Below are 25,372 nucleotides of genomic sequence, written 5' to 3' on the forward strand. Positions count from 1 at the left end.
CGTGTCCGACTCTTTGTGACTCCATGGACTGTAGCCCACCAGGCTCCCGTGTCCATGGGGATTCTCCAGGCAAGAAGAGTGGAGTGGGTGGCCATGCCCTCCTCCAGGGGAATCTTCCCAACCCAGGTCTCCTGCATTGCAGGTGGGTTCTTTACCAGCTGAGCCACCAGGGACTCTAATGTAATCAGTAACTCAATCTTAACGTGTAAAACTGATGCCACTCTTGCTCAAAACCAGTCTCCTCTTCCCACTACTCTAGCCTGAAGTGCCCGTTAAACTACCTTTAAATGTCATTGTTCTGGAGTATATATGATGTATCTCCCAAGGTAGATTATTCCTGAGAAGCATGAATTAGGCTTTATATCTTGATATCCCTAGGTAACCTAAAGCACCTCCTAAAGAGACAGTACTCAAAAGAAAAAAAAAAAAAACTTCCTGAAATAGCCAAGGTCTCACAGCTAATAAATATATTAGAAGATCTTCAGTATAAATGAGGAATAAAATATGCTAATTAAAACAGCAAAGCATCATTTTTACCCTTTAGATTAGTAAAGGTTAAAAAACAAAGCCTGAACCGCAGTGTGAGAGTAGTAAGGAAACAGGCACCCCCACCATTAATGCGTTAAGTATTTGGCAACATGTCAAATTTTTAAGTATGCCAAAATTTTGGTTTTGGTAAATTCATACAAGTTGACAAGTTCTATACATCCAGAAGTTAATCATTTGGAATAGCAAGCTGTCAATAAAACCGGAATGACCATCATCTGGAGATTAATTACAATGTGGAATAAGCATATATGGAATACAATGTAGCCACTGAAAAGAATGAGGTAGACCTTATGTGTTAATGTGTAAAGAGATCCCAAATATGGCAAATATCAGTAAAAGCAAACACAAAGACACAGAACAGCTCATATAGTAAAATCCCATTATTTTTAAAAAAACATGTAAATTCTTATACAGACTAGATAATTTCTGGAAGAAAACATAAGCAATGGTCCAAGACAGGTTACCTCTGAAGAATGGGACTGGAAATTTGGAGGAAAGGGAGTTTTCACATTATGTCTTCCTATACTGCTTGACTTTTTTTAAAAACCAGAAACATGTAAAGTTAAAAAAAGTGATTGTTCTCTTTCTCTGCTGTCCTTCAGGAAGGATCTTTATGTGCTTCTGGTTTGTGCTTTAAACTCTATTGAGTGGCACCAGAACTAATATTTTGTCTTGACTTCTCAGTCAAAACCCAAGCATAAATCTCTCCTTATTGAACATTGCATTTGATGTCTTGCTATCATCAAAAATCTTAAAGTAGAATTTAACATTTGTCCCCTAAAACAAGGAACCCCTCCAAAAGTCACTATTCCTTGTCAAAGTTATCAGCATTCTCGGCTCAAGTTATCTCACTCACATACCCAAGCGTATATTCCACACACACTTATTACACACTTACTATAAATGTAGGTGGTATGATGGCTACTGAAAATGAAAAAAGAAGTAAAACCAGGTCCCTGCCATTAATGGACTCAAATCCTGGTGTGAGAGACAAATCTGTCAATAAATTATTATAACACATTTGATAAGTATTACAATGAGTTATTCCAAGAAGCCACATAATTGCATAGGAACCACACAAGCAGCGGCACGAGGAGCAGACTGATTCACACGATGTGCTTCACACTCGCTGATTCATCCAGTCCCCAGGAACAAATCTGAAAGGCAGGCACAGTTCTCTCATTTTACAGATGAGGAAACTAAGGCACAGACAGGTTAAGTAATTACCAAACACGTGAGGTCCCAGACATACTAAGTAGCAAAGGCAGGACTGGAACCTAGGCTAAGTCCAGGGTCCCTGGTCTTTACCACTCTACTAGGGTGACTCCCCAAAAACATCACCAAGTTCTGTGGGTTCTGCTACAATACCCACAATTCTCCATGTCATCTTTTAAACAAATCTCTTGATCTTCCTGCTGCCTCCATTCGGGATGAGGCTTCTTCAATCTTACAGGATTTAGCGCAAGAATATTGTGATTTCTTTGCTTCCAATCTCTCCATTTTGATTCACTCTACACACTTCACTACTACATAAATCCTTAAAAAACAGGAAATTCAGTCCAGCATTGAAATTAAGACCAGAGGTTCTAGTGTGTGATAGACCCTGCTAAGCCTGAATAATCAGTCTGAATCTCCATTTTACCATTTATCAAACCCCACTGCTTCACAAGAAAACAACAATACTTACAACCTCTAAGATTTTCTGAGGATGAAGCAATATGATGCATGCAAAGCACGCAGTAAAGGCCCTGGCTCAGGGTAGGGTCAGCCAAGGAAAAAGATTAAACCTATTTTTAATATTAGTGAAGTTACCACTTCCACCACCTCACTCACCAGCTCAAAAAATATTCAAAGATTCTTCATTACCTGAAAAGCCCAGTACTGACATTCAAGACCTTCCATAGTTTGAAAGCTCACATTCTAACTTTATTTCCAACCATCCTCCAAACCAGTCCTTCTCAAACTTAAAGGTACGTAAAAAATACCGAGCATGAGGCTAAAAATGCAAATACTTATGCTTCAGAGATTCAGAATGTCAGGGTAGAGCCCAGGCATCTACATTTTCTAAAAAGCATCCACAGTGATTTTGATACAAGCAGTGCGTGAACCTCAATTTGCAAATAAGAACCAAAACAAAGTAAGGCAGGCCTGTTCTCAACACTGAAGGTGTTCATTCACTCCTCTGCTCCGGCCTTCCACACCCGCGTTCCCCGAGCACACCTGTCCCACAGCAGCTGAAATCCTAGTCACTAAACATAGCGGGAGCACTCTCTTTTCTCTAGTCCAAGGGTGCACATTAGCTTCACCACTCATTTGGAATTTAACTGCCAAGTTAAACTACCTACCATAGTTAATTTGGGAGAAGGAAATAACAATCCACTCCAATATTCTTGCCTAGAGAATTCCATGAAAAGAAGAGCCTGGCGTGCTACAGTCCATGATGTCACAAAGAGTTGGACATGACTGAGCAACTACATTTTCCCTTTTCATAGTTAATTTAACTACACCGTGGTCTGCTGTCTCACTCTCATATAATACTGCCTTTCAGTACTTTCTGATCAGTTATTTCCTCTAGTCAGCTTTACTATCATGAGTGAAAACAATACTCTGAACAAGAAATGATATGCTCAATATTTTGCATTTAATTTGTGAAATATGTGATACATGTGCATGCATGCATGCTAAGTTGCTTCAGTCGTGTCCAACTCTTTGCAACCCTATGGAGTGCAGCCCACCAGGCTCTTCTGCCCATGGGATTCTCCAGGCAAAGAATACTGGAGTGGGTTGCCACGCCCTCCTCCAGGGTATCTTCCAGACCCAGAGATCAAACTCGCGTCTCTTATGTCTTCTGCACTGGCAGGCGAGTTCTTCACATAAAAAGTAAATCTCCTCTTCTATACAAACTGATTCACCAAGTTCTGTCCTAACACCCTCAAAACATGCAAATAACATGCTAGGTGCACTCTGTCCCAACTGAGGCTGAGACTCCATAAATCACAAACTATATTCCAGAATGTACATATGTGCATATACATACACACACACATTTGCACACAACAGACTTTAAGGCAAAACCTCATCCCTGAAACAAGAGTCCAGAGAAACAGTGGGCAGCAATCACTGGTCAAAGGACATGTGAAACACCACAAGTGCCATTAGTCCAAGTAATGGAACATTCTCTTCAAGGTTACTATGTTCCAAGTGCTATACTGAGTTAAGTACAGTTGGGTATTCCACTACCGTGAAATGAGAGTAATGAAAATAAAAAGATTTAAGCCTACAAGTGTAAGATCAGAGGAAGTGTGAAAGACGAAAAGGTGACAGAGAGGCAGTGATTGAACTGGCAGAGCTGAGGATGTCCCCAGCATACCTGCCTGCCAAAGGAGATGCTAACAAGAAGCAAGCCAATCACCCCACAGAACGCTGGGAAGGCCAAAGAACTGAGAAGGGCCCCATGAAAGACGGGGTAAGGCACGGGGCTCAAGTCTGCGAGTCTCCCCCTGCTCCCCCACCACCACCCACCCCAGTAGGCAATCATGTGTACGCGCTCTGCGGAAATCTGACTGGAGAGACTCTGGACTCTGAAACCAAGGTTGGAGACAGTAACGAGGCAGAGGATGAAAACGGGGGAGTGACCTTCAGGTAGGCTTGCTGCAGAGCTACACAAGCAGGTTTCCCAGCCTCCCAGGCAGGAGACGGGAGGGTTCTTCCTAAAAGAAATGGAAGGTGGAACCAGGGGAAAAGAAAGAGACATATGGGATTTCCCCCATTTAAAAAGCTGGCTTGCCGCCTACCATCCACCACTCACCACAATCCGCTCACACACACAGCTTCCAATCAATGCTGGGAGTCTTGATCTTTATTAAGAATGGGCCACCAAAAATGATTAAACTTGTGAGAGGAAAGCCTCCAATCTGAAAATAAATAAATAATAACAGTAACAAACCAAAGAAATTAATCAGAAAACAGGTGATTCTAAGGGAAAAATTTTAAAATAATATCTGCAAGGAGATAATAAAAATAACAACAAGTGCAAAGATTTACACAGCATTTACCATATCCCCAGGTCCTATTCAAAGTGCTAGACACACATTGAGCTGTTTAACCCACACCACAACCTTTGAGGTAAGTACTAATAGTACTTATCCTAGGTCATGGGTCAGCAAATTATGACCCAAGTGCTAAATCCAGCCTGCTGCATGAAGCATGATTTTTACATTTTTAAGCAGTCAAGAGAAAAACAGTATTTTGTGACATGTGGAAATCAGATGAAATTAAAACTTCTGTGTCGACAAATAAAGTTCGATGAGAACACAGCCACGGTCATTTGTTTACAATTGTCTAAATCTGCTTTCGCGATATAACGACAGAGTTGAGTTGTGAGGAGGACAAGGACTGCGTTTGGTACTTTATACCGCTACTCAGGGCACAACAAATCTCGATGACACGTGACAACGACAGCCTATCAGGCGTCAGGCATACTGTCATACTTCAACATTTTAAATTACCAGTGGGTAGCTCGCATATCACAACAAGAACAAAGCAGACTCTGAAGTCATGTTTTTTTCTTTTTTTGTAATTTCTGTTTTATCTTCTAGTGTTTGATATGCATTCATAGTTCCCCCTTTTTTTTTGGGCACAGCATGTGGGGTTTTGGTTCCCTGCCCAGGGATCGAACCCATGCCCTCTGCAGCGAAAGCACAGATTCTTAACCACTGGACCACCAGGGTAGTCCCACGAAGTCACACTTTTAAGTCACAGAGGAGTGTAGATTTTTTTTTTTTGAAATCTAATTAGATGCTGAAGGGTCTTCCCTGGTAGTCCAGTGGCTAAGACTCCTTGCTCCCTGGGTTCAATCCCTAGGCAGAGAACTAGGATCCCACATGCTGCAACTAAAGATCCTGCATGTAGCAACTAAGACTCAGTGCAGCCAAACAGGTAGGTAAATAAAATGAATATTTAATTAGATGCTGAAGTACTACGTTTATCATGTAAAAGCATCATAGCTATGTCAGAACACAAGATGGGAAGACATTACCAACATGACCTGCCCCACCACAGAGCACTCACTCCCAACTCATCAGAACAACAATCAGGAAAATTTGAAAATGTCAAATCATTTCACCACAAGCAAAATGCCTTCGCAAAAATAAAAAAATGAAAATGAGGCTACAACTGAGTAAGATTCCAAATGGTTCATCTGTTAACCAAGCAAGGCAAGTCATTCACCAATCATGAGTTAACCCGTGTTTGATTACAGCAGACAAAGCAATGTGTCCAGAAAAAACAAAACATCCTTAAGACTTGTCTTTCAGTGAGAATAACTGCTCAAAGAACAGTCTGTACAGAACAACTACAGCCATGAATGGTTTCCAAAATAATTGAAAAGATAGTAATTCAGTACAACCTGAAGTGAAATTTGCTAAGATGAATAACAACAGATGGTGGCAAACGTGTGGAGTGGTAAAAAAACTCACCTGGACAAGTTTACAAACCTTGTGAAAATGCAAGGTGTTTACAAAATGTTGTTTTACTTTGGAAAATAAACACCTTTTTTCCAAAAACATGTTATTTATACTAACATGTAGATTTAGTATTTCTATTTTTAAGTAAATTAAATATTTTTTTAAATGCAAAGTGTTTAAAGCCTATTCATTATATGAGAATACTCTGTATAAAATGTTTGAATCTATCTTGTTATTGAACCAGGAGTGACAATAGTTAACTTCATCCACTCTCATGAACTTAACTATCATCAATTCCATAAAGTTTTTCTAGAAATAAAAGTTGAATATCCTGATATGTTCTACCATGCAACAATACAATGGCTTAGCAACGGTACAGTTTTACTTAAAATTTTTCAAGCTCAGGGTTGAGACTGAAATTGTTCTGAACAAGAAGAACCCCCTTCAACCACTGTTATTAAACACTGAATGGCTTTGGAAATTAGTTTTTGCTGCAGATTTAATAACATTTCTCAATGAACTCAATCTAAAATTAGAAGGCCAACAGCACTGATCTGTAAAATTAACGGACATTGTGTGAATCACAAGTAACAGCAAGCTGTTTTACACACTTCTGATGCTATCAGAAATCTCCAATCCCACACAAGTCTGCAGTAGATAAATTTTTCAAAGTCAAACTACCCTTCCAATAGCATTTCTCAGACCTCAGTGCAGGTACACAAGTCCTTTCCACATTTCAAAAACCATCTTGCTGCACAACACAGAGCGTCCACATGATCCCAGCCAGGACTGGTCAGGCCCCCGCAGAGTGCCTCACTGAAGGGCAAACGCCAGACACGAGCCTCACGTAACTCTACAGATGCCTTCTAAGCTATTCACTCACTGTGTCAAAACCACACAGGCAATTTCCTGGCAGCCCAGTAGTTAAGACTTGGACTTTCACTGCCAGGGACCCAGGTTCAATCCCTGGCTGGGGAACTAAGATCCCACCAGCCATGCAGTGTGGCCAAAAAGTTATATATATGCTCATAAATTGAAGTCAGTATTTGGCAATATTTGTTGTTTAGTCTCTAAGTCATGTCTGACTCTTTGAGACCCCATGGACAACAGCCTGCCAGGCTCCTCTGTCCATGAGATTTCCCAAGCAAGAATACTGGAGTGGGTAGCCACTTTCTTTTCCAGGGGATCTTCCTGACCCAGGGATTGAACCCGTGGCTCCAGGTCTCCTGTATTGGCAGGTGGATTCTTTACCCCTGAGACAACAGGGAAGCCATTGGCAATACTTACCTGTTGCCTGGGAAATCCCATGGACAGAGGAGACTGGCAGGCTACAATCTATGGGGTCACAAATGAGTTGAACACAACTTAGTTACTAAACAACAATAACAAAAAGGTATATTCAAAGATGAAATACAGAAAATCTCATTGCACATCAGCATTAGATATGAACATCTGTGATAAATTCTGATGATAGGAAACAGTAACTCAGAACTCCAACTAAGTAATATGGTATCCCTTCTTCCCCAAAAGAAATTTCATTCTTCTCATTAGCAAACCTCTCTTAGCAAAAAAAGTTCTCAACCATTATTAGCACTGTATTTTTAACTTCATCAATAAACATTTGTAGAAATTTTTTCTTTGTTGTTATGTGAGTATCTACATAATGTTCTTCATTTTGCCTCTGGGTCCACAAAGCCTAATTTTTATGATCTGGCCCTTTAGACAAAATGTCTGCCAACTCTGAGCCTAGAAGAATAAACTGAGGCAAAGAAAAGTTAAGTGACATGCCCAAGACCAAGACGACAGTTAGAAAGTGACAGATCAGGTTTCAGACCATGGCAGTCTAGGTGCAGAAACCATGCTCTTTACCACTGTGCCACACTATTCCCATAAACCAAGAACAAGATGTCAAGGAAATAAACAAGAAAAGAAACTTGACATTAAAAATTGATTTAAAAACTCAATAGACAGAAGATAAGGTCAAGGAAACACCCATAATCAAGAATAAGAAGACAAGGGACTTTCCTGGTGGTCCAGTGGTTAAGAATCTGCCTTTCAACACAGGGGACACAGGTTCAATCCCTGGGCAGGAAACTAAGATCCCACAGACCACAAGGAAACTAAGCCTGCATGCTGTAACTGCTGAGCCCACGCACTGCAGCTGGAGAGAGGCCTGCACACCGCAATAGGGGGTTCCAACGAAGATCCCATCGCGCCCCAACTAGGACTGGACACAGCCAAACCTAACACAAATAAATATTTTTTTAAAAAAGAACAAGAAGACAAATAGAAAACAGGACACAAAAAAATAGTAAGAGCCATTTAGAAGGTCTTAATAGATTAGTAACAGGAGTTCCAAACCGAAAGTATGAACAAAAGAGAGGAGCCTTCGTTCAAGACACTGTCAAGTCGGGAACCACGAAGGTCTGGGGTTGTACTTTACCTGCGCACCAACAAAGACAGTGAAGCCTCTGGGGCAGGGATGAAAAACAACTCACTGCTCATGGCAACAGCAGTAGCCAGAGTAACGTCTTGCGTAAGTTTCCTGGATTCCAATCCCCACAGGTCCTTCCACATATTTGGTAAAAATCAGTAATGTGCTCATAGAAACATAAAGTAGAGTTGGGGGCGGGAAAACAAGCTAAACTCAGCTCAGCAGTGACATTTATGCAGTCATAATAGTGGAAACGCTAAGCACCAATTCTTAAGTTTCCACACCAAAAGGGCTGGAAGTGGGATAGGAGAAGGAAAGGACCTCTTCTACCATAACAGGAGTCAAGAGATATTACCTAAAATTGATAAATCACAATATAGTCATTTAGACATATTACTTCCAAACATAGTTAAAAGTAGTTGTCTCCAGGAACCACACTAAAAAGGATAGTAGGTAAGACATGGGACTGTTGATCTTTTACAATATTATAAATTATTATAAAATATTTTATATAAAACATAAATAATATTATATATTATTATAATTTACCTTTCCTAACAATCCGCAAGTGTTGCTTTAAGTATTAACTCTTAATTGGAGTCAATTAACTCTCCTAAATTGGACAGAATGTGCTTTACTATTTCACAATCACTGATTCATATTAACAACTCAAAATGCCAATATCAAAGAAGAGTTGCAGGGCTGAACAAACAAACTAGCAATACCTAAGATCCATCATACTGGTTATGGAAGCACGACTCTGTATTTTGTGAGTGCCCACCATGTGGCCAGTCTTATACTAAGAGCCAAGGCTAAAACAGGGAAAGATGGATTTTATTTACAGCTGAGTATGAGATACAGACCAACAAAAAATTATAATATGGCAACTATCCAAGACTCAGTGAAAGCTTCCCAGAGGTCATGCCATAAAAAGCTAAGACCTGAAGGAATGGCCTGGTTGGGTGCAGGGGTTCAAAGTAAGGAGAAAAGCCTGGGAGTAGGCCTAGGATTAGGCAAAACAGGCAGGGTCCATTCCAGGAACTGAAAGCTCAACATGGCTAGAATAGGGAGGGAAGCAAAAAAGGCCAGAAAGCAAGCTGATGCCCGAAGGGGAAATTTTACTAAAGGGCATTTCTTCTACTATGCCCACTGTAACCATAATATTGCACCTATCTCTCAGTCTTCTAAACTAGTGAACTCCTCCCCAGTACATTGATGATTTCAAAATATCTACATCTATGCAGGTCAGGAAGCAACAGTTAGAACTGGACATGGAACAACAGACTGGTTCCAAATAGGAAAAGGAGTATGTCAAGGCTGTATACTGTCACCCTGCTTATTCAATTTATATGCAGAGTACATCATGAGAAATGCCGGGCTGGAGGAAGCACAAGCTGGAATCAAGACTGGCGGGAGAAATATCAATAACCTCAGATATGCAGATGACACCACCCTTATGGCAGAAAGTGAAGAAGAACTAAAGAGCCTCTTGATGAAAGTGAAAGAGGAGAGTGAAAAAGTTGGCTTAAAGCTCAACATTCAGAAAACTAAGATCATGGCATCCAGTCCCATCACTTCATGGCTAATAGATGGGGAAACAGTGGAAACAGTGGCTGACTTTATTTTTCTGGGCTCCAAAATCACTGCAGATGGTGATTGTAGCCATGAAATTAAAAGATGCTTACTCCATGGAAGGAAAGTTATGACCAATCTAGACAGCATATTGAAAAGCAGAGACATTACTTTTTCAACAAAGGTCCATCTAGTCAAGGCTATGGTTTTTCCAGTGGTCATGTATGGATGTGAGAGTTGGACTATAAAGAAAGCTAAATGCCAAAGAATTGATGCTTTTGAACTGTGGTGTTGGAGAAGACTCTTGAGAGTCCCTTGGACTGCAAGGAGATCCAACCAGTCCATCCTAAAGGAGATCAGTCCTGGGTGTTCATTGGTGGAACTGATGTTGAAGCTGAAACTCTAATACTTTGGCCACCTGATGCGAAGAGCTGACTCATTGGAAAAGACCCTGATGCTGGGAAAGATTGAGAGCAGGAGGAGAAGGGGACGACAGAGGATGAGATGGTTGGATGGCATTACCGACTCAATGGAAATGGGTTTGAGTAAACTCCGGGAGCTGGCGATGGACAGGGAGGCCTGACGCGCTGCGGTTCATGGGGTCATGAAGAGTCGGACACGACTGAGCTACTGAACTGAACATCTAGTCCATAACCATCTTGTGGGTGTCAGATCATTTATCTGACAAGCCATAAATTACCATCTGGACACAGAAATCAAGGGCTGTACCCTAGAGATGACAGGGTGAGAAGCTGGAGAAGAGGATGGGTCACTAATGACAGTGGGCTTCCCAGGCAGCTCAGTGGTAAACAATCTGCCTGTCAACAAAGAAGATATGGGTTCAATCCCTAAACTGGGAAGAGAAAATGGCAACCCATTCCAGTATTCTTGCTGGGAAAATCCCATGGACAGAGGAGCCTGGTGGGCTATAGTCTGTAGGGTCACAAAGTCAGACATGACTTAAGCACAGCACCCTAATGACAGTAGAGCCACCGTATCAGCCCTGAATTGTCTACCTCTGGACTTCTTTTACATAAGAAACAAAGTAATGATATGTTTAAGCTAGTATTTGCATGTAAAGCCAAATCAAATCTTGACTGACACAGGAGGCTCTGAAAATATTCTAAGGTGGAGGGTTGCAAGAGATATTTTGAAGGAATAATTGTCAAGATTCAGTGACTGACTCAATCTAAAAAAGAAATTTATTATCAGTCGTATTACATACCAAAAAATGTTTGGTTTTTTTTTTTCCCCAATGACCTTATCGGAGAGTTACAGTCACTTTGGGGGCCTGCATTTTTCAATTGAGATATAATTCACATATAACATTATATTAGTTTCAGGTGTACAACAACAAATACTGTATTGCAAAATCATCACCACAATCAGTCTAGTTAACATCTACCACCATAAACAGTTAATTTTTTTCTTGTAATGAGAAATTCAAGATCTACTCTTAGCAACTTTCAAACATATAGGACAGTATTATTGACTACAGTCACCACACTGCACATTACATTCCTAGATGATTTATTTTATAACTGGACGTCTGCATCTTTTGACCACTTTCACCCATTTCACCCATCCCCACCCCTTGCCTGGTGTCTGAATTTTTAAAACAATGCTAAAAACTAGAGAAGACATCAAAAACTATTGACCAAACTTTCCTAAAAGAATGAAAACAAAAAGTCAGTAGCAAATAAGAGCTATGTAAACTTGTTCTCAGTCCTACTAAATTACTTCATCTAGGAACAGACCAACAGGAGGATCACTTAAAACTGCAAGCAGCTTTTAAGAAGTTCAGAGCATTAAGCTCAACTAAGAATCTTAATAGGGAAAATAAGCTTAAAGATAGGCACAGATATTTAATGATTCCCATTATACTTATTAATAAGTAATTATTACCTATTAATATTATTATATTTTCATTATATTTAGCTTAGCGGTAAGCTAAAACACACCACCATCAGAGAGACAGGACCTTCAAACTCAGAGGCAGTTAAGACCCTGAGAGCTAAGCTGGAAAGTGGAACCCCCTCAAGAAACAGGACTTCCTGAAATCTCCACCGAGAAGTTTCAGCATCTTCTCCACAGCCTGGGAAAGGAAGAGCAGCAAAGGCCATCTTGCTCCTCTGCTTTTCAGGCCCACAACCATACAGCTGAGTCACATTAAGGAAAATCCTGGAAGGGAATTCGAGCCCAACTCTCACAGTAGTTGGTTCCTCCTGAAAATTTTCTCTCCCTCTGTCTTCCTATTGAACTGGAGGTGCCTCCATCACCCACCAGGACAGACAGCACCTGGTCTCTCACTCCAGGCAGGGAACCATCACTGCCCCAGAGTGTCCTGTGACTTGAGCATTATATGTACACTCTGATTACAAGTATGCAATGCTCAAAAAACATGAATGTGAAAAAGACCGAAATGAAATACAGAAAGACTTTACACATTATTACACTTTTTTTTTAAAGGTCTCGCTCTACAAATGTCACAGACATTTCCCACATTATCCGTTTACCATCACTAAAGGGAAAATGAAACAGTCCTCTCTAGCACTAAGCCCATTATCTTATGAAGTGAAAGATGACAAACTGCATTTGTAACAGCAAACAAAATCACTGAACAAAGTATCCCCGAACACACTGTGATAGGCAGAGTAACAATTCCCGAAGATGGCCACCTCCTAATCTATGGAACCTGTGATTCTGGTGTTTTACATAGCAAAAGGGACTTTGCAGGAATCATTAAATTAAGGACTTTGAGTTGGGGGAAATTACCCTGAATTATCCAGGTGTACCTGATCTAATCACATAGATCCTTAAAAATGGAGAATCTTTCCCAGTTGTGGTCAGATCAACTGCAACAGAAAGATGCAATGCGGCTGGTTTTGAAGATGAAGAGGGTCACAAACGAAGGAATGTGGTTGGGAGAGGCAAGGAAACAGATTCTCCCCTAGAAACTTCCCAAAAGGAAGACAGGTTTAACCACCTAACTTAAGACCCACTTTGGACTTCTAAAACACAGAACTTTAAAAGAATAAGTCTGGGGACTTCCCGGGCGGTCCAGTGGCTGGGACTCTCGTACTCCCAATGCAGGGTGCCGGGGTCCCATCCCTGGAGAGGGAACTAGATCCCATGTGCCACAACTGAGAGTTCGCACACCACAACTAAAGATCACACATGGTGCAATGAAGACGGGAAGTCCTGCATGCCACAACTAAGACCCGGCACAGCCAAATAAATAATTTTAAAAAAGAATAAGTCTGTATTGTTTTAAGCCACTAAATTTGTGATTTGTTACCGTAATCATAGAAAACTAACATACACACATTAAACAACTTCTAACAATATGTGAAATCATCTAGAGGAGAGAAGCATAATCAAACTGCCCAAATACTTAAAGCATTACCAGAGATAACAGTTATTTGTGCATTTTGTAGTTTAGTTCACTTCTATTTTTCTCATGCTCTCACAAAACTCCACCCACTAAAAAGCCAGCCCAAGTGACAATTCTTAAAACTTTCTATAGAAGGATGAACCATATCAACCAAGAAAATAGAAGCATCAGGAGAGCAGGATTGACTGGAAAAATCTGGAAACAATACTGTATTTTTCAGAAAGTCAAACATCAAAATGTTTGCACTGCTTATTCAGTATCAGATGGATGCCACATTTTAAAAAATAAGTCCTTCTAAATATAAAAGAGATTATTTGGGGTGTATGCTAATCATATTGTGGGTATATTAAAAAGAGTGACTCAATCTTCTAGAGATATATACTCAAATATTTACAAAATGGAGTGGGACTAAGAATTGACAGAGCCATAAATGAAATTAAATTAGCCTGAGTTACTGTTAGAGCTGGGTAATGGGTACATGGGGGTATATTATATTAGCCCAGATTGAACTTTTCCAAATTAAAAAGTACAAAGTCCTTGACCTATTTATCATCATAATATGGACATTTAATAGTTGACTAGTTTAAACTCCTTCCTGTAACATTTGTTGTTTAGTCACTAAGTAGTGTCCGACTCATTTACGACTCCATGGGCTGTAGCCCACCAGACTCGTCAGTGGGATTCTCCAGGCAAGAGTGGTCACCATTTTCTTCTCCAGGGAATCAAACCCAAGTTTCACCTGCATTTCCTGCTTGGCAGGTGGATTCTTTACCAGAGCCATCTGGGAAGCCCTCCTATAACATCTGCCCCACCTCAATTTCCTGCCACTTAATCCACGTGCATCAATTACTATTTTATTCCCACTCATTTTGCCTTATTTACTAATCTAATGAGTTTCAGGAAGTCACCTATCAGCTAAAAGACTGATTCTTCATTTGCAGAATGGGAAGAGTTATATTTGCTCATATCTGAGTTGCAGAGAGAATTATCTAAGACAAACAACACAAAGCAGGATAACCATTCAGAAATCTACATTATTCGTAAATTTCAAGCTCAGCAGCAACCATTCACCGATTCCCATAGATCGTCTTCCCTCCCACCTCCAGTTCCTCTCTCGAGCCCTCAACTGATCCGCCCAAAGACAGGTTCCCTCTGAAAGGGTGCTGTAAACACACACACACAGACACACAGTTATACACACACAAACTTTCTTCCGGGGTCCCTCTTCCACCGCCTACACACACGTTTTCATCTCTTTCAGCACACCTCTCTACATGTCTCTCCCTCCAACCTTCCCTCTTCTAAGGATTCTACTCAATCCCCCCCTTAGCAAGTCTATCCTGCGCACTCCTCTGCTGGCCCTATTACAATCATCCCATTGCTTCTCTGTATTTCAGTACTTTCATCCTATCAACTCTGTTAATCCAGTACTGTTCACAAACACTCGACGAGCTAACTTCCCACCCTCTCACCTTTCAGTTAAAATACAATCGCTAGTTGCCAGGGAGAGGGGGAGTGGAGAATAAGGAGTGACTTCTAATGGGTACAGGTTTCTTTTTTGGGTGACAAAGATGTTCTGAAATTAAGATAGCTGCACAACCCTGTGACTATGCTTTTTAAAATACACTGAGTGAAAAAAAAAAAAACACTGAGTTATACTTCGATAGTACTTTTAAAGGGTGAATTGTATGGTATGTAAATTACATCAATAAAAATTTGTCCGCCCCCTCCAAATCAATATTGCTTGGCTGCCCATCACACGCCCACCGGTCACCTCAATCCCACCTTCCTCATCACCGACTTGCTCTTCGGTGGCCCACACGGACTGAGGCCGGCCCCCACCCACTCGCTTGGTTAACACACCCCCTCACTTCTCGGCGCCGAGTGCCACTGAACCCTGGATGCGGGGGGCGGCTCTCCCGGCCCGGGCACAGCCCCTGCACGGCTGGGGAACTCTTCTGCCCAGCCCCGACCGGGGGAGGGGAGGCTGCTCCCAAAACCGCTCTGACTAGGGGCTGGCGGCCCCGCCCGGCTTCCAGGGCCGCGCGGCCGGGGGGCGGCGCCACAGCCCACCTGCCTCAGCCGGCGGGGAGATCCGCTTTCAGCGCACGGACAGACGGTCGGGTAACAGCGGGGACACGACGAGCCTCGGTCACGCAGCAGCTGGGATGGCGCACGCCGCCTCAAGCCTCCATGTTTCCCACGTCTCCACGGCTCCGGCTCCGGATCCTCCGCTCGGCTCCGGCCCGGGCAGCGTCAAGGCGGAGGCCCGGAGGCGGGGACTGAAGAGAGAAGCAAGCGGAGAACGCCGCTGGGGGCCGAACGGCCCAGCGCGCGCCAGCCGGCGGTCACTTGGCGTGCGGCGCGCGGGCTTCTGGGAAGTGTAGTCCTGAGCGGGGGGGGGGGGGGGTGGGGCGTTAGACGTTTCTCCGCCCGCCTGCGCCTCCAGGGTAACGGCAAAGCCACGTGGCAAAACCGAGATGCCGCTCAGCTTTCTCACCCTCGTGGTGACGTCCTGGATTACCCCGCAGCGCTTGTGCTGGGAACTTACGTTTACTAAAGGCCCCTTTTCATTCCAACCCAATAGTCATCTGAGAATCAAGCAGTTCCTTGGAGGACTCTGAAGAATTTGGAAAATAGGAAAATAGTGTTCGATGGAGCTCGGGTAGCAGGGACAGCCTGCCATCCTGTCAGAAAGAACAGGTCCGACATAAAGTGTCGATATGGTACAGCGCCAAAAGCATGGAATTTGTAGCCAGATAAGCTGAGGTTACCAGATTGATGTCACTAAGCCTTTAGTTCACCTCTCCAGCCAGTTTTCTCATATGAAATATGTATACAAGACCATGATTATACTTCCCATATAGAACGCTTGTCGATGTCATGATAGTAATTAACAACTCAGATTATGGATTGTTTTCTATGTGCTGTCCAATACTTAATCTCTTCAAATAACGCTGTGAGATAGGTAACAGTGTTACTTCCTTAATATAAATAGTATATGCCTATATACTGAAGTATTATAGAGGTCTTACATATACTTTTCCAGCTTTTATTGCCAGCAGGTTCTCCGAATTTGCAGAATTACTACAAGAAAATATACTAAAATACAAGATACCTGGGAGCCTAGCTGAAAAGAAGTGGACATGGCCATGCAGCCATTGTAAATAATGCCATGGCTACTGTGTTCATGATACATGGAGTAAAAACAGTATGTATAGTATTATTCCATTTATTTTTGAAAATTGGATAATAAATTATGTTTGTAATACTTATGTATATACTCCCAAGAGGGGAGAGGCAGACAGAATATTAACAGTTATTCTCTTTGGGGAATAAGATCATGCATGATTAAAAATAGTTTTTTCATATGTGTTTTCTAATTTGTCTGCAATATATATATAAATTACATGCTAATTAAATTTATGGAGCAAAAAGAGAGTCAAGCACCAAAATAAACCTCAAAGTACTTTAGAATTTTGCCTCTACAAAGAGTACACAGTCTGTTCTACCTCAAAATGACCTAGCAACAATTGTGAGTGTCTCTTCAGAACTGACTTATAGACCAAGAAGCAACTTATTCTACTTCCAGGCAATCCTGTTTGTGAGATTTAATATCCTCTCCCTTTTGTATCTTTTGTATAACTTAAAATAAAAGTTTCACTAGAAACCAGTGTTCATAGGCACTTGTCATAATGTTGCTAAGCAAACATGATAAATCAGAGAATAATAATAGGAATGGTTTTCACAATAAATAATGCATGAGTTGGAGTAGCAGTCTTTTAAAAACTACTTATTGTGGATGTAATGTGCAAAGTATCATCCTTGGTCACCAACTTTCAATACTGCCTGCACAAGTAGCACAATAACTTTGACTGACTTGACTATTTCAGTGTCTAGTTAGTGCAGAAGCACTAACAAGAAAGCCATAAAAACCCTCACACTAAATGTAAGGGGTATCTTGGATTGGATCCTGGAACCAAAAACAACAATAGTGGGAAAACTGATGAAATCCAGATAAAGTCTGGACTTTAGTTAAGGATAACCAATGTTAATTTCTTAGTTTTGACAAATGTGTAATGGTTAAGTAAGATACTAACATTTAAGGGAACTGGGCAGAGGATATTCTGAAACTATCTGTACTTTGCAGTTCTCTAAAATTAAAATTATTCCATGTGGCAGCTCGGATAATGGCCACCTAGAAGATGTGTGTGGCTGTGTGGATCACAATAAACTGTGGAAAATTCTGAAAAAGATGGGGATACCAGACCACCTGACCTGCCTCTTGAGAAACCTATGTGCAGGTCAAGAAGCAACAGTTAGAACTGGACATGGAACAACAGACTGGTTCCAAATAGAAAAAGGAGTACATCAGGGCTGTATATTGTCACTCTGCGTATCTAACTTATATGCAGAGTACATCATGAGAAACGCTGAGCTGGAGGAAGCACAAGCTGGAATCAAGATTGCCTGGAGAAATATCAATAACCTCAGATATGCAGATGACATCACCCTTAAGGCAGAAAGTGAAGAGGAACTAAAAAGCCTCTTGCTGAAAGTGAAAAAAGAGAGTGAAAAAGTTGGCTTAAAGTTCAACATTCAGAAAACTAAGATCATGGCATCCAGTCCCATCACTTCATGGCAAATAGATGGGGAAACAGTGGAAACAGTGGCTGACTTTATTTTGGGGGGGGGGGGGGCTCCAAAATCACTGCAGATGGTGACTGCAGCCATGAAACTAAAAGACCCTTACTTCTTGGAAGGAAAGTTACGACCAACTTAGACAGCATATTAAAAGGCAGAGACATTACTTTGCCAACAAAGGTCCGTCTAGTCAAGCCTATGGTTATTCCAGTGGTCGTGTATGGATGTGAGAGTTGGACTGTGAAGAAAGCTGAGTGCCAAAGAATTGATGCTTTTGAACTGTGGTGTTGGAGAAGACTCTTGAGAGTCCCTTGGACTGCAAGGAGATCCAACCAGTCCATCCTAAAGGAGATCAGTCCTGGATGTTCATTGGAAGGACTGATGCTGAAGCTGAAACTCCAATACTTTGGCCACCTCATGGGAAGAGTTGACTCATTGGAAAAGACCCTGATGCTGGGAGGGATTGTGGGCAGAAGGAGAAGGGGATGACAGAGGATGAGATGGTTGGATGGCATCACTGACTTGATGGGCATGAGTTTGAGTGGACTCCGGGAGTTGGTGATGGACAGGGAGGCCTGGTGTGCTGCGATTCATGGGGTCGCAAATAGTCGTACACAACTGAGCGACTGAACTGAACTGAAAAGATGTCCACATCCTAATCCCCAGAACTTATGAAGATATTAGGTTACATGGCAAAGGGGAATTAAGGTTACAGATAACGTTAAGGTTGCTAATCAGATGACCTTAAAATAGATTATCCCTTATTATCAGAGTGGGCCCATTGTGACCACAAAAGTAGAAAGTAAGAGGGAGACAGAAAAAGTGAGTCATAAATATGGCTCTGGCAGAAGATCAGGTGATTCAACGTGAGGATCAGGCATTGCTGGCTTTGAAAATGATGAGAGACAGGATGTGGGAGTGACCTCCAGAATCTGGAAAAGGCAAGGAAACAGATTATCCCCTGAGCCTTCAGAGGACACAGTCTTGCTGATACCTTGATTTCAGCTCAGTGAGACTGAGTCAGAATTTTTATCCACAGAGCTGTAAGATAGTGTTTGTTGTTTTAAGCCACTGTATGTGTGATAATTTTTTTGTAGCAGTAGTAGAAAACAAATACACTCAAAAGTTTTAAAATATAAATAAAAGAAAACTTCCAGGAATTCCCTGGTGGTCCAGTGGTTTAAGACCCAGGCTTTCACTGCCATGAACCTGGGTTTAATCCCTGGTCAGGAAACTAAGATTCCCACAAGCCGTGCAGTGAATCCAAAAAAAAAAAAAAAAAACCAATAAATAAATAAAAATAAATTTAAAAGAAAACTCCCAAATGGCTACCTATCTTGCCAACACATTCCCAGTCTGGGAATGTACAAATGCCCATGCTACTTAGAAAGTAACTATAAAACAGAAAATGCATAGGGCTTCCCTGATGGCTCAGGGGTAAAGAATCTGCCTGCCAATGCAGGAGACACAGGTTCAATCCCTGATCCAGGAAGATTCCACATGCTGGGGAGCAACTAAGACCATGTGTCACAGCTACTGAGCCTGTACTCTAGAACTCAGGAGCCACAGCTACTGAGCCACTTTCTGCAACTACTGAAGCCCTCGAGCCCTAGAGCCTGAGCTCAGCAACGAGAGAAGCCAGCACAATGAGAAGCCCAAGCACCACAATTAGAGAGTAGCCCTTAGTTCCCTGATAAGGGAGTGAACCAAGGAACCAGCAGTGAAAACACACAGCCCTAACCACTGGATCACCAGGGAAGTCCTCAACATCGTACTAGTAAAACTTATACCTGCAAAATTGAGATTTCCTTTAGCGTTAAAACAAATAGAACGGAACCAAATCAACAAGAAAAAATTATTCCACCATGGTCCTTCAGTAGTAAATGGTTTCTAATATGATCAAATGGCTATGGAGTGATGGAACTTTTCCTAGTTTACCCAAAGAATGAAATATACTGCAAATCTCAAAGTAAGATAATTCTGTAATCTTGATTTTCTCTGAAGCTCTAAACATGATTCCCTCCCTCCACCTCCATTAATCAGACCATGTCCCTCACCTGCTAAAAGACTTCCAGCAGCTTCTCACCTCATTCAGAATCAAAACCATGGGGGCTTTGCTGAAGGCTCAGCAGTAAAGAATCTACCCGTCAATGCAGGAGAAGAGATGGTTCCATCTCTGATTCCCACGTGCCATGGGGCAACTAAGCCCGTGCCCCCCAGCTATGGAGCCTGGGCTCTAGAGCCCGGAAACTGCAAATACTGACGCCTTCGCACCCTCGAACCACAGGAGCCACAGAGCAACATGAGAAGCCACCGCAGTGAGAAGCCTGCACACTGCAACTAGAGAGTAGCCCCAGCTCTCTGAAAACAGAGAAAAACCCTCGCAGTGACAAAGACCCAGTGCAGCCAAAAAATAGATAAATATTTTTTTTTAATCCAATAGGATTTAAATGGCCTACAAGATGCCTCAATCCCAACCCATCCCACCCCTCTAATCTCACCTCCACTTGCCTCTATCAGACCTAATCGGAAGGGCTTCCTTGTAGGTACTCCTGGAACACTTGCAGGTCAGGACCTAAAATACCTACTGTTCCCTCTGCTTGGACCACTCTTTCCCCTTTTTTTAGTAATGAATATTTTATTGCATGCCATATAAATTCCAGACATGGCTCTAGGCACTGGAATGTTATCGACTGTATTATTTCTTGCCTTCAAGAAACTTACATTCTGGTGAAGTGAAGTGAAAGTTGCTTAGTCGTGTCCGACTCTTTGTGACCCCATGGACTATATAGTCCATGGAATTCTCCAGGCCAGAATACTCGAATGGGTAGCCTTTCCCTTCTCAGGGGAATCTTCCCAATCCAGGGATCAAACCCAGGTTTCCCACACTGCAGGCGGATTCTTTACCAGCTGAACCACAAGGGAAGCCCTTGTTTCTGGTTCTGTTCAGTTCAGTCGCTTAGTCGTGTCCGACTCTTCATGACCCCATGGACTGCCGCACACCAGGCCTCCCTGTCCATCACCAACTCCTGGAGTTTACTCAAACTCATGTCTTGAATCAGTGATGCCATCCAACCATCTCATCCTCTGTCGTCCCCTTCTCCTCCCGCCTTCAATCCTTCCCAGCATCAGGGTCTTTTCAAACAAGTCCGCTCTTTGCATCAGGTGGCCAAAGTGTTGGAGTTTCAGCTTCAACATCAATCCTTCCAATAAACATTCAGGACTGATTTCCTTTAGGATGGACTGGTTGGATCTCCTCACAGTCCAAAGGACTCTCAAGAGTCTTCTCCAACACCACAGTTCAAAAGCATCAACTCTTCAGCCCTCAGGCAGAAGACAAATAAGTTAAACAAATTATAATTAATTTAGACTACCGTGAAGACTTTCTCCCATATCTCCTCCAAGACTGGTCAAATGTGATATTGTCCACCCTGCATAAAATAGGGATGCCTCCCAACCCTCACCTCCTGTCCTCTATTCCAGCACTATCCATCCTTTCCCCTTCTTCATCTTTCTGCACCGCTTTTATTCACCCCTTGACACATTGCAGAGTTATCTGTTTATTTGCCTCCTTGCTTCTGGAATGTAAATTCCCTAAAGAAGGGACTTTCTGTTTATTGGCATAGTCCAAGGCTCCCATAGGCACTTAGTAAACATTTTGGGGGGCTTCCCTGGTGGCTCAGTTGATAATCTGCCTGCAATGCAGGAGACCCAGGTTCAATCCCTGGGTGGGGAAGATCCTTCCCCCCCTCCCCCTCGGAGAAGGTAATGGCAACCCACTCCATTATTCTTACCTGGAAAATCCCATGGGCAGAGGAGCCTGGTGGACTACAGTCCATGGGGTCGCGAAGAGTCAGACACGACTTAGCAATTAAGCCGACGCCACCACCAAACTTTTAAAAAATTAATTAATAAACCATTTCACCAGGTGTTATGGATTAAATTATACTCCCCCTGTCAAAAAAAATTCATATGGTAAAGTTCTAACTCCTAATACCTTAAAATGTGACCTAATTTGAAGATACAATCTTTACAGAGGCAATCAAATTAAAATGAAGCCACTAGAGGGACTCCCCTTGTGGCCTGGTGGCTAAGACTGCACACTCCCAAAGCAGGGGGCCTGGGTTTGATCCCTGGTCAGGGAAATAGATCCCAGACACTGCCACCAAGTGTCCACATGCCTCAACTAAAAAGATTCTGTGTGCCTCAATGAAGATCCAGCGCAGCTAAATGAATAAATACTTTTTTAGAAAAATGAAGTCTCTAGAAGGGATCCTAACTCAGTATGACAGGAGAAAATTTGGAAACAGAAACCCAAGGAGGACGCCACGTGAAGATAAAGGCAGATATCAGGGTTGTGTATCTACAAGCCAAGGAACATGAAAGATTGCCAGTAAAGCCCAGAAGCTAGAGGAGAGGTATGTAACAGATCCTCTCTTAGAGCCCTCAGAAGAAATTAATGTTGCAGACACCTTGATCTCTGACTTTCAGCCTCCTGAACTGTGCGACAATAAATTTCTATTGTTTAAAGACACCCAGTTTGTGCTACTTTATTATCGCAGTTTTAGCAAACTAATGTACTGGGTAATCCATCATTTCCCTATTGTCTGTGTGTGCAAAACTGTGTACTTGACTAAAAAATGTCACCGAAATACTAAAAGTTCAATGACAGGGGCCTGACTGAATGCACCATGACACATCCATACCACAGAACACGGTGCCTTTTACGGTGATGGTGGAAGGAGAGATTGTAGCTCGGAATTGAACTGTATGACTCTGGGACCAAAGAGTCTCTGGACATCCCTGGAACTCAGGAAATCCCAGTTGGAGAACTAGACATTGTGGTCAGAAACTGACCAGCAAAATCCACTGGCCGGCAAAAATATAAAGAGAGCCAATAGGCTTGGTGGGGAAATCTATATTTCAAAATTCTTTCAATTAACTACAGCAGTGAATAAAAAAAGCACTGGATGAAATTTAAAAGAACTCTAAATGTCTGCATTTGGTTTCAAAACACTGCTGCCCAACACAGGAACAGTTAATAGAAAAGGAAACATTAACAGCTCTTAAACACCAAAACTCCCTTATAATAGGAGTCAAATGAAAGCTACCCTGAAATATTTTCTCAAATCAGATTGGTGAACATTCAAAACATTTGATAGCATACTGTTGGCAAAGATGTGGGGACTAGGCCCCATACTTTGCTGGAGGCTGTATGTCAGCACAGCCAACAGTGTGACAATATTTTCAAAATTATGAAACACATACCCTTTGACACTGCAACATACGTTTCTAGAAATCTATTTTACAAATAAGAGTGTACACACAAGGGTATTTCCTGGCTATCCAGTGATTAGGTCTCTGTGCTTCTGCTGCAGGAGGCATGGGTTTGATCCCTGGTCTGGGAGCCATGATCCCGTATACCCTACAGTGGGGTCAAGAAAAAAAAAAGTGTACATAAATAAAATAATTTACATGCAAAATATTTACTATAGTGGGTTTTTTTGATAATTTAAAAAACATTTTTTATTGCGGTTAACAAACAAAATTTACTATCTTAACCCTGTAGTATTAAATACATTTATATTGTTGTTTAACTGTCCCCAACACCTGTCTCCAAAACTTTTTCATCTACCGCAACTGAAACTCAGCACCCATTAAACACTACCTCCCTTTCCCCACTGCTCCTAACCCACCAACGGCAACCATTTTCTACTTTCTGTCGCTATGACTTTGACTATTTTAGATACCTCATATGGAATCATACAGCATTTGTGTTTTGGGGACTGGCTTATTTCAGTTAGCATAATGTCCAAAAGGTTCGTCCATGTTGCAGCACAAGTCACTATCTCCCTTCTTTATAAGGCTGAATAGTATTATTATATTGGTTTCCTTTTATTTCTAGATTGTTGAGTGTTTTATCATAAAAAGATGCTGAATTTTGTCAAATGCTTTCTCTGCATCATTTGAAATGATGATGTAGAGTTTCTTCCCCTTTATTCTGTCAATGTGGTATATTACATTGAGCAATTTTTGTGTGTTGAACCATTCTTCTTTAAAAATTTATTTTTAATTGGAGGATAATTGCTTTACAGAGTTGTGTTGGTTTCTGCTCTACGACAACACGATGAAGCATTCTTGCATTCCAGGAATAAAGCCCACTTGCTTGTGGTGTGTAATCCTTTCAATATGCTGTTGAATTTAATTTTCTAGTACTCTGTTGAGAATTTTTGAATCTATATAAACCAGAGATATTGATGTGTATGTTTCTCTCTCTCTCTCTCTTTTTTTTTTTTTTTGGAATGGCTCTGACATTAGGGCAAGGCAAAACTCATAGAATGAGTTAGGAAGTGTTACCTCCTCTTCAATTTTTTGGGAAAAATTTGAGAATGATTGGTGTTAATTCTTCTTTAGATGTTATTGTAGAATTCACTTGTGAAGCAGCCATTAGGACTACGGCTTTTCTTTGCTAGGAGATTTTTGATTACTGAGTCAATCTGTCTACTAGTCATAGATCTATCAGGATATCTATTTCTTCATGATTCATGAGTCTTGGTAGGTTTTGTGTTTCTAGGAATTTGTCTGTTTCATCTAGATTATCTATATTGTTGGTGTACAGTTGCTCATAGTACTCTTATAATCTTTCTTAATTTCTGATGCATAGATTATAATGCTCCACTTTCACTTATGATTTTAGTAATTTGACTCTTCTCTTTTTCTTAGGCAATCTAGATAAAAATTTGTCAATTTTGTTGATCTTTTTGAAAAACCAAAGTTTGGTTTTGTTGATTTTCTCTATCACTTTTCTATTCCCTATTTCATTTATCTCTGCTTTTAATCTTTACTATTTCCTTCCCTCTTAGCTTTGGGTTTAGTTTGCTCTTTTTTTCCTAGTTCCTTAAATTGTAATGTTGATTTGAGATCTTTCTTCTTTTTAAATGTAAACATGTATAACTATAAATTTCTCACTTAGCACTGTTTTCACTGTGTCCCATAAGTTTTGTTACATTGTGTTCTTATTTTCATTTGTCTCAAGGGTTTTTTGGAGGGGAGGGCACATCATGCAGCTTGGGAATCTTGGTTCCTCAACCAGGAGTTGAACTTACACCCTTGGCAGTGAAAGCTCGGAGTCCTAACCACTGGCCCACCAGGGAATTCCCTCAAGACAGTTTCTAATTTCCCTTGGGAATTCTTCTTTTATCCACTAGTTGTTTATGAGTGTGTTTTTTAGGGACTTCTTTGGCAGTCCAGTAGTTAAGACTGTACCCTTCCAATGCAAGGGGCACAGGTTCAGTGCCTGGTTGGTGAAGTAAG

General features: G+C 41.5%; 1 protein-coding gene across 4 annotated transcripts in view; it reads right to left on the bottom strand.

Annotated features, from left to right (window-relative positions):
* Nucleotides 1-15,760, bottom strand: part of DYM (dymeclin) — a 382,780-nt gene extending 367,020 nt beyond the window's left edge. The window contains exons 1-2 of one of the 4 annotated variants that reach the window (XM_043889418.1): nt 15,488-15,759; nt 4,358-4,463 (exon numbers count right to left, since the gene is read on the bottom strand). The gene's annotated coding sequence lies outside the window, so the exon portion shown is untranslated. Of the gene's footprint in view, nt 1-4,357; nt 4,464-15,487 lie in introns of all 4 variants that reach the window. The other 3 variants (XM_043889419.1, XM_043889417.1, XM_043889420.1) reach the window with 3 other exon arrangements.
* Between the last annotated feature and the right edge of the window lie 9,612 nt (nt 15,761-25,372).

The sequence above is a fragment of the Cervus elaphus genome, chromosome 27, assembly GCF_910594005.1.
Source record: "Cervus elaphus chromosome 27, mCerEla1.1, whole genome shotgun sequence".
Lineage (NCBI taxonomy): Eukaryota > Metazoa > Chordata > Mammalia > Artiodactyla > Cervidae > Cervus > Cervus elaphus.